Source organism: Lolium rigidum, chromosome 1 (genome assembly GCF_022539505.1).
Source record: "Lolium rigidum isolate FL_2022 chromosome 1, APGP_CSIRO_Lrig_0.1, whole genome shotgun sequence".
In the NCBI taxonomy this organism is placed as follows: Eukaryota; Viridiplantae; Streptophyta; class Magnoliopsida; order Poales; family Poaceae; genus Lolium; species Lolium rigidum.
Genome location: NC_061508.1, coordinates 184,525,437 through 184,534,896, shown reverse-complemented (window position 1 = coordinate 184,534,896; position 9,460 = coordinate 184,525,437).

Here is a 9,460-nt window from a genome sequence, read left to right as displayed (position 1 = left end):
CGAGGGTTTCTCCCGGGTAAGCAACATGTCTGCCTAGATCGCATCTTGCGATCTAGGCGATATCGTTTATTCGTTGTTGGTGTTGCTCGTGCTGAAGCCTTTTTGATGGCGAGCAACACCCTTATCGTAGGTGTTTTGGGGTTGACGTCGATGCTTTCACGATGTACTTGTTTAGCTACGCTGCCCCTCGATACCTAGCTGCCCTTACACCTATTTTAGGTGTAAGGGCAGCATCTTGCTTGTTCTTTATTTAGTAGATCTAATCCGTTATAGTTGTTCCTTGTTCTTCAAGGATTAGTTTGATATCTGCATGGTTAGGCCTTACAAACGGGTTGAACGATCCGGGAGTGCGTAAGGTGTGGTTTATTAAGCCCTAAAGGGATTGTTCCGGGAATCAACTTCATGTTGGTTTTTAGGCCTCGTTAGGGCTGGTTTTCCATCATCTTGCGTATCTGCTAGGCTCAATCACGAGTAGGATGTTCCGGTTATGCGGTGAAACCCCAAACTATCGTAGATTAGTTTAGCTTGATATCGATATAGCATGATCCCCATGTCACTATAAATCTAACATGAACCATGGGGCAATCGGCTCTTTGAGCCGATCCACAGGGCAACCTAAGAGCCGATCGGGGCTCGTATTTAATGTTTACGTGTTTGCCATGCAGGAAACTAGTCGAAGCAATCCATCACCTTCCTGGCCAGGTATAGGTCAGGTGGCACGCCCTCGCAAACACCAGGACGTGTGCTAGAAGGCATTGCGGGCCGTCGCCCGAGGGACCAGGATCCACCGCAGTCCTAGGAGCCTCCCGGCTCTACGGTGTTGCCCGTCGCTGCTCGCCGGTGGGTTTTTGACAGCAACACATTCTGGCACGCCCGGTGGGACACTCTACAACAACCACTACGTCGACATCTGCAGCAACCATGTCAAAAGCTGCGGATGAGGTGGTGGGCGAACCAGTCACGTACGCAGATCTGCCGGAGGAACACAAGAAGAAGTACGATGAGATGAAAGCTATCTTGGAAGCCGATCTCATTGGCTCTTTCATGAAGACCCGTTCACATGGCATCAGATGGAAAGGGTTCTCCCCTGAAGGTGCTCTCGATGAAGTAGACCTCTCTACATCTTCAGAGGAACGCACCAGAGCTCTACGCCAGGAGATTAATTACATGGTGGCTCATTCTCTACACCGCCATTCTGAGAGCTTGGTGAACGCTTTCGAGCGCGTTGCGGTCCGAGTGGTACAAGAGATCATGAAGCATCAGTACTCTCCGTCAGGACCTACCCTGGGGACTCACCAGGGAGAAATACCGCTCCAGATTAGACCGCCGCTGCCATTCGCTCTTGCAGCGCCAGAGCCGCCGGGTTCACCGGCGTACGTTGTCTACAAGGTTGGAGGCGATCCTAGCGATTGCCAATTCCTATATGAGCCGCCTAAGGAGATCCCACATGGATACGTGTGCACATACGTGCCGGACTGCAATGCCTTGGCGCGCACGAACCAGATTGCACCAACAGGGATTTCTGGAGCAGATGCTGACAAACAAGCATGGCTAGCTAAATATGCTACCGGAACGAGTCATGAGAGCTCGGTCCCTACAGTTCATACCATGGAACAAATCAGCACCATCTTGAGAGACCAGTTCAGCATCTTGCCGAAGAGGAAAACAATCGGCTATTCCAAGCCGTACCCCGACGAGTACGATCTGATCCCGCTGCCACCCAAATATCGGCTCCCTGAATTCTCAAAATTCAATGGAGCAGAAGGGTCTAGCTCAATAGAGCACGTGAGCCGATATTTGGCGCAGCTGGGCATGATTTCAGCGTCAGACCCATTACGTGTGAGGTTTTTCGCACAATCTCTCACGGGATCAGCCTTTGGATGGTACACCTCGCTGCCACCAAACTCAGTCCGGACGTGGAAGCAACTGGAGGAGCAGTTTCACGTGCAATATCACTCAGAAGCTACCGAGACCGGCATTGCCGATCTAACGCAGGTGCGGCAAAAGCGAGGAGAAACAGTGTCTGAATACATTCAACGTTTCAGGACTGTCAGGAACCGATGTTATTCGGTTCGTTTATCTGAGAAAGAAGCAATCGAACTGGCAGCTTTGGGCCTCGCAACGCCGATCAAGGATCTAGCTATCCAAGCAGAGTACAGTTCGCTGTCGCACATGGTACAGAAACTCACATTGTATGAGCAGCGGCACCCTGAACTGTACCAAGACAAGTTCAACCGTCCGGTAGGCCTGGTCGAGATGGAAGAAGCTGAAGATCCTGCACCAGACCTGGAGGTAGCTGTAGCCGAATGGGCTCGGGGGACAAATCCCGTGTCCTGCAAATGGGTAAAACCACAAGGTCCTGCAAAAGGGTTTGACTTCGATTTGAGCAAAGCTGAGCAGATTTTCGATCTATTGCTTAAGGAAAAACAGTGAAGTTGCCCGAAGGCCATAAAATCCCCACAGCACAAGAAATGAACGGGAGGCCGTACTGCAAATGGCATCACTCGTTCACCCATACCACCAATGACTGCAAGGGGTATCGTCAGCAGATCCAAACGGCGATAGAACAAGGACGACTGATCTTTAGCCAGTTTGCCATGAAAGTGGACACACATCCGTTCCCTGACGTCAACATGGTGGAACCCAATCACTCCGCGAGGCGTCGACTAGATTTCTCGTTCGATGTTAACATGGCAGGGTCTGTACGCCACCATGGCAAGCATAAAGAAGAAAGCAGTCACTCCCGCGGCAAGGAAAAGGAGGAGGCCGATCCACGCGACCGGCCCCGACGTGATGACAGACGGTACCTCACCGAGGAACAAGTGAGAAGCGTGCGATATCAAAAACCACTCTCCACGCATCTCCTTAACTTATGAGTATCAGTATGACCGACGTCGGCAGTACGACAGAGATGACGAGGAATATCATCGGTCCGACGTAGACGAGGGAAGACGTCGTCGGTATGATAGAGACGACGAAGGACCTGAACACCGCGCTAAGGGGAGGTCAAGGGAGCAGGAAGACATGGATAGACACTGGGACTGCCCCTTCTTTAAACACTGCTGGGATTCAGGAATGAGCCGATTGCCCACGATCGACAATTGCCCGGAGTGTAGACGGCAGAAGAGGGGCGCTGGAGAAGTTTCAGTGTTCAAGCGTCCAGGGCCTCTCCCACCACAGAACAAACGAGCTGAGTCATCTCAAGACGAAGACTTTGAGGAGTCAGAAGATGAAGAAGAAGATAGGTACCATCGGCCAAGATGGTGCCCTGATGGACACAGCCACTCCCAAAAGCGTAGGGTTCAGCGGCTACGTAGCTTGGAGCAAGCCGAAGCGCGATACTTGCACACGTTGAGGAAAGCGCGGCCCGATCTGGCCGTGAAAATTCAGCAGACGTTGGACGAGGAGAGTCGTACACCAAAGAAAGTGTGGCGCCCCAAGCAAGCAAAAGCCGATGTGGGTACATCGGCTGGCACAAACATGGTGTTCGTACTCCCGTCGGAGTTCCGTCCGCCAGGAATTGAAGAAGTGCCGATAGCACAGTTTGACTGCGGTCCACGGCCAGTCATCTTTGAAAAGCCACAAGAGAAGGACTACAAACACATGAAGGCCCTGTACCTAAAAGGTTATATCAATGGGCAGCCCTTCGGCAGGATGTTAATTGACACGGGAGCGGCAGTCAATATAATGCCATATTCCATGCTACGGCGTTTGGGACGCTCCAGTGCTGATCTGATCAAGACCAACGTCACACTAAACGACTTCAACGGCCAAGCATCAGGGACGCAAGGTGTCCTGAACATGGGTCTAACCGTAGGCCGAAAGACGAACCCAACAACATTCTTCATCGTCGACAGCAAGAGCACCTACGCTGTCCTGCTAGGAAGGGATTGGATTCACGCCAACTGCTGCATTCCATCTACAATGCACCAATGCCCGATACAATGGGATGGAGACGACGTGGAAGTCGTACATGCAGATGACTCGATCGAGGTCTCAATAGCCGGCATGAACATTTGGGACTCGGAAGACCAAGAGCCGCTCTCTGGAATCGGTTTGGACGGCCGTGATCGCATCGAAGTGACAAAAAACGGGGTGAGGCTGGTCTTATCCACCGGCCTGATAGAGTAGCAAGAGCAACATCCATCGACATACGTGGCAAGGCCGATCCCTGCGATCGGCCCCAAAAAATAAAAAGCAAGGATCTCACTTCGAACATGTCACGTAGTCGTGGTAGGGAGACTCCCTCCTGTAAGGGAGCACATACAAGTTGTAAACCTTCATTGAGCAATTCAATCAACATGGAGGCCGATTCTAGCAATCGGCCAAAATTATCCTCGCCATACGTTCTGCCTGTGTTCAACGTCGATCTAACAGGCGACGGAAAGCTAGGGTATGGGTTTACGTCAGCTGATGAGCTAGAAGAGATCGACATTGGTCCTGGGATAAGCTACGACCAACAATCATCAGCAAGAGCCGATATCTTCAATCACTTGAAAGATTCGGCTCGGGGGGCACCTAATATGGAATGGACAATAAAATATGGGGGGCCGATGCACGAAATCGGTCAGTAAAAAACAAAAAAAACAAATAGTACAGCCGATGCACAGACATCGACTTTAGAACTAAGGAACAAAAAGCCGATGCTCAGCCTTCGACTCTAGAGTACAAGCTCAATAATGCAGTTTTCAGATTACACAGGGAGACTCTACTGAAGGAACATCTCAAGGGCATGGAGGGCATCAGCACGAACACGATCCACCTCGGCGATCTCGGCCTCATCATCTTCGTCTTTGCCTGCCACCAGCTGCTTGTTCAAGGCGCGGATTTCGGCCAGATCAGTCTTCAGTTCAGCTTTGAGGCCTTCTGCTTCCTCGAGGGAGTAGGCGATAAGAGCTTCCTTAGCTTGGGTGAGCTGTTTGGTTGCCAGGACCTTCTCTTCAAGGGCCTCCAACTCTTTGCGCAAGGTCGCCAGTTCAGCAGTACTGACAGAGGTGTCAGTTTTGGCGTCCAAAGCTGCCTTTTTCTCATTAAGCCGTTGGCATTTGTCTGCAATATCGGCTTTCAATGGAAGCTGGGCGTGGCGCAGTCGATTCTCCGACGAGCCAATTTCACCCTTGACCCGTAGGCGCGACGAGTCACAACCGGCCGAGTTTCACCTGCAGCGTCACCGGGAGATGAGGCTGGATGTCTTCCAGAATGCTCTTCACTGCCTCGGAGTCTTCAACCAATGTCTCAATGGAGGAGGAGAGCAGGGCCTTGAGATGCTGGAGTTGACCATGTGTAGCGCTGGGTCCCGACTCTTCGCTTGCTTTAGCAGTAGCCGGTTCGATGGATTCAGGGTCAAATGTTAGCAAGCTTGAGAGGTCATAACCCTGACAAACAACAAGAAAAAACGCCAGGAGACAGCAAAGGAGAAGGGTAGAGCTAAGGGAAAGGGTTGTACCTCCCCTAAGACCAGAGGAACAGCCGATGAAGAGGTGATCGGCTCTTGTGTTTCTGCTGTGGGCTTGGCCAAGTTGGCCGCCTTGTCAGCTACACTTTTAGAAGTTGCTAGGTCCAGGGTGGCGGATGGCATTGGTACCTCCTCGACTTCCCCACTGGAGGTGTCATCAGTCTGCAAAGGGAATGGTTAGCCGATAAGAACAGCAATGTGTTAGTATGAAATATGAGCCAAGGAGAGTATGGAGGGGGTTACGTTCGAAATCTCCTGGTTTGATGAAGAGGCTTGCGGTTCTTTGCGAGCTCTCTTGATACATCGGCTCTTTGTGCGACTGCCCTGCTTTGATGGGAGTTTGGGAGACAGCAGGTTCAGGGGCTGACCTATTCTTGGGAGCCGACGGTGGCAAGTCTGGCTGGCTCTGCGTGGTGGTTTTCCCAGAGTTGCCCGAGCTCGAGTCCCTTCGGCTGGACTGTGTGTCCTCACTGGAGTTTTCTTCAGTGGAGGTCTGTAAAAGAAATACAAGCATGCTGCTGAAGCCTAGAAGGATAAATGAAATCAGCCAAAGCATGAATCAACTTACGTGCAAACTTTCTTGAGCTGGAGTAGGGTTTTGGCGCTTCAGAGTCTTCCTGGCAGCCTACCTTCCTCACCGATGTTCTCGCCTTGACCGAGGCTCGGGGGCAGCTGGCCTAGAAGATACTCTGCTTTTGGAAGCCGATTTTGGTGCCATCGGTCGGCTCGCATCACAACCTTTTTCAAAGATGGTGAGTTTTTGCAGAAGAGGACCACCGGAGCTGGTGGGAGGAATCTGAAAGGGGAGCCGTCATCATCTACAGGATCTGGACCGTCTTGTTGCTGCAAGGAGACAGAGCAAGGTTATAAAAGGAAATCATTATAAGCCACTTCAAAATAATTTGTGAGTAGTGGTACCTGTTCTGCAGGGATGTCATATTCAGCATCAAGTTGTTTCAGCAATGGTCCCAGAGCTCTCCTGAAGGCATGAGTCTTCCACATTGACCACCAAGTCTCAAAACCATCGGTTGATGAGGTGAAAGAGAGGTTGTGAGGAATTGGGATGGCTAGAGTGTCAAAGAAGGAACAACACCTCTGACTGGTGAGGACATCAGGTAGCTCAGCTCTGCTCTCGTCGGTGTGGTGCGGAAAGAAATGGGGAGATACCTGTCCAAGACCAAGTTGTCGGGCTGCTACGACCGGGCCGATAAGACTCATAACCAGGTTTGATGATCCTGTTTGAGGTGCTCATGCCAACCGGAAGGAAACAGTGGACGGATCATGATGGAATACAATTGCCGAGTGTCAAGCGCCATCGAGCAAAGCTATCTAGCCTCGAAGGAGACTCGGATTTTCAAAATTTTCAGACTCCGTATAAGGAAAGAAGAGAGGATTGTCCAGGCCTTGATAGAAAGTTCGAACCACTCCGATGCTCCCTTGGAGGTCGGCTTGCTGCCCGGAAGGCTATATAGAGCTTGGCCGTAGCTAGTGCATCGGATCCGCCTCCCATTAGTATCCGGGAAGGTGCAAGTAGCCAAAGGTGGAAAGTTTGGGGTCCGGTTTTGGAAGTACAGTCTGGGCCCATAGCTGAATAAACCGCCGGGGACCTCCGGTTTTGACCGTCTTTTGGGAGAACGAGTTTAACAGACATTAGCTGGAGATATCTATAGACCTCTCCAAGAAACAGTTTGCCAATGCCAAGCTGAGTGCCTCTGGCAAGTTCATAGGCCAGGGAAAGGTAATTCTTGGTTGGAGCAAGTGAAGGACCACAGAATATGAAGTGTTCCAACCAGAAATTCAGGAAGGCCGTGTGTTCTTTCTCTGTTACATAGCATTTGTTTTTCATGTGGCGCCGAAGGTAAGCACCCCAGTTTGTGCACTCTGTTTTGGAAGAAAGCGTGAAGGGGACCTTTGGCAGCATAAAGGCAGAAGGGCTTGGGGATGCAATGTCTAAACCAGTGATCATGGCCACATCTAGTAAGGTTGGTGTCATGGGGCCATGACCAAACATGAAGCAATTCAAAGCATCAGACAGTGATAAAGCTGAAGCATCGGCTATTCCTGCGGTTTCCCAGGTGGCTTGGTGAGTTTTGGAGATTCTATTGTACCATGAAACCCAATCTTCAGGAGGATTAGGCCAGGCTCGTAAGCAGTCGGCCCAAGAAGTCAGATCTAGATTTTGGTTCACGAAGGGAATTCTGTTGGCCTCGCATGAAATCAAATGGGCAGGACTCTCGGTAGAACGAGGGCCAAGACGGAGAGAATTTGGAAGAGAAGGATGTGGCAGTAGAATGTCTGATACCTAGAAATTACTGACGGGACGAAGCATTAATTCAGATGTTTGTTGTTAATTCTAGCACTATGTTTGGACAACGAGGAGCGGTTGAGGATTACCTTCAGGCCGGAGACCGTAGCGTTGGCGTTGGATGATTCCGCCATTGGATTCGCTGCGGAGTTGAGCCTGCGCGATTGAGATCTGAGGTTCGCGTGGCCGTGAGTTAGATCTGTTCGAGCGGCGATTTGGGGATCTGAGTGTTGCTCTTTCAGATAAGTTGCAGGTTACCGTTTGAATAGGCAACTGAGTTGGCCTTACTCGCGTTTTATGACAAAGGCCGATGCGCTGCCATCGGCTCTTGGTGTGTTGACTTGCTTTGACAATCGGCAAAATTGATAAGAAAGCAAAATCGGCTTAGAAATATTTTCTTCATTAATAAAGGGGCTTTACAGAGAAGAGCCGATTGCTCAAGGAAGAAAGAACAAAAGCCGATTACTACTACTACTAGTCCTATACTAGTAATCCCTAATCTAAGGGCCGTTGCTGCCCTCGTCGTCGTCGTCGCCGCCGCCGCGCGCCGCTGCTGGCGGGCTCCTCGTCGCTGCTCCCGTAGCCCTCTACGGGAGCCTCTTCCTCCTCGTCGTCGTCGTCGTCGTCGTCCGACCCGGCGCGGAAGCGCTTCGCCGGCGGGTATTCGTCGGAGGAATCGTCGTCCTCCTCTTCTTCCTCCTCGTCGGAGGAGGTGAAGTCGTCCCACGAGAAGCGGTCGTCCTCGCTCCCCGCCTCCAGCTCCCCGTCGACGAGGAACTAGAAGTCATCTTCTCCGTCGGTCAAGGACTTGTCGTCCTCGGACCAGACGGAGGAATCATGGGACTCGATGTCCCACTTCTCCGGGGCGCGGAGGTCGTACGCCGCCAGCGAGTCCCACTCCGGCGTGGGCTCACGGGAGGGAGAAGGTAAGTAGGAGAGACATGATGAGGCAGAGGATGAGGAGGAGGAGGAAGACATGGCTGCAGAGGAAGGGGGTTTTTTGCCGACGGCTAGTATGGAGCAAAAGGATGAAGAGGCGAACTGCTCGGTGCGGTTAAATAAAAGGGGATATAGTGGAGATTTAATGCTGCAGCGGTTTCCGAGGAAGTGGTGCCAAAGAACTGTCAAATCGTGCAGAGAAGTTGAGAAGGCAAGACATCATGATGAAGGATACTGCGGTTCTGCTCTGCCACGACGTGACCCTACGAAGAAAAAACGGAGTGGTTTTGAAATTATCATTGCCAAAACCAGGGGGGCATGTGTTATCACCAGAATTTAACCAAGTCTGGAGATGGGCCGTGATTAAATGGGCTTAGAGAATATGCACGGAAAATATTCCTGAATCGGCCTTGTACAAGAAGTTTGGGCTAGACTGCCCGTGTATCTGTAAATTATAGTAGGTTACGTGTCGGTTAGAATTAAGAGATAGAGTTTAGCTCGTACACGGTCGGGTTTATTCCCAAGTTAGAAAATCTACGGACTATAAATATGTATCTAGGGTTATTGAGAAAGGAGGACGATCACGTTCACAACAAATCAATCTAGGCGCATCGCCACCCCTTGTTTCGAGGGTTTCTCCCGGGTAAGCAACATGCTGCCTAGATCGCATCTTGCGATCTAGGCAGTATCAGTTTATTCGTTGTTGGTGTTGCTCGTGCTGAAGCCTTTTTGATGGCGAGCAACACCCTTATCGTAGGTGT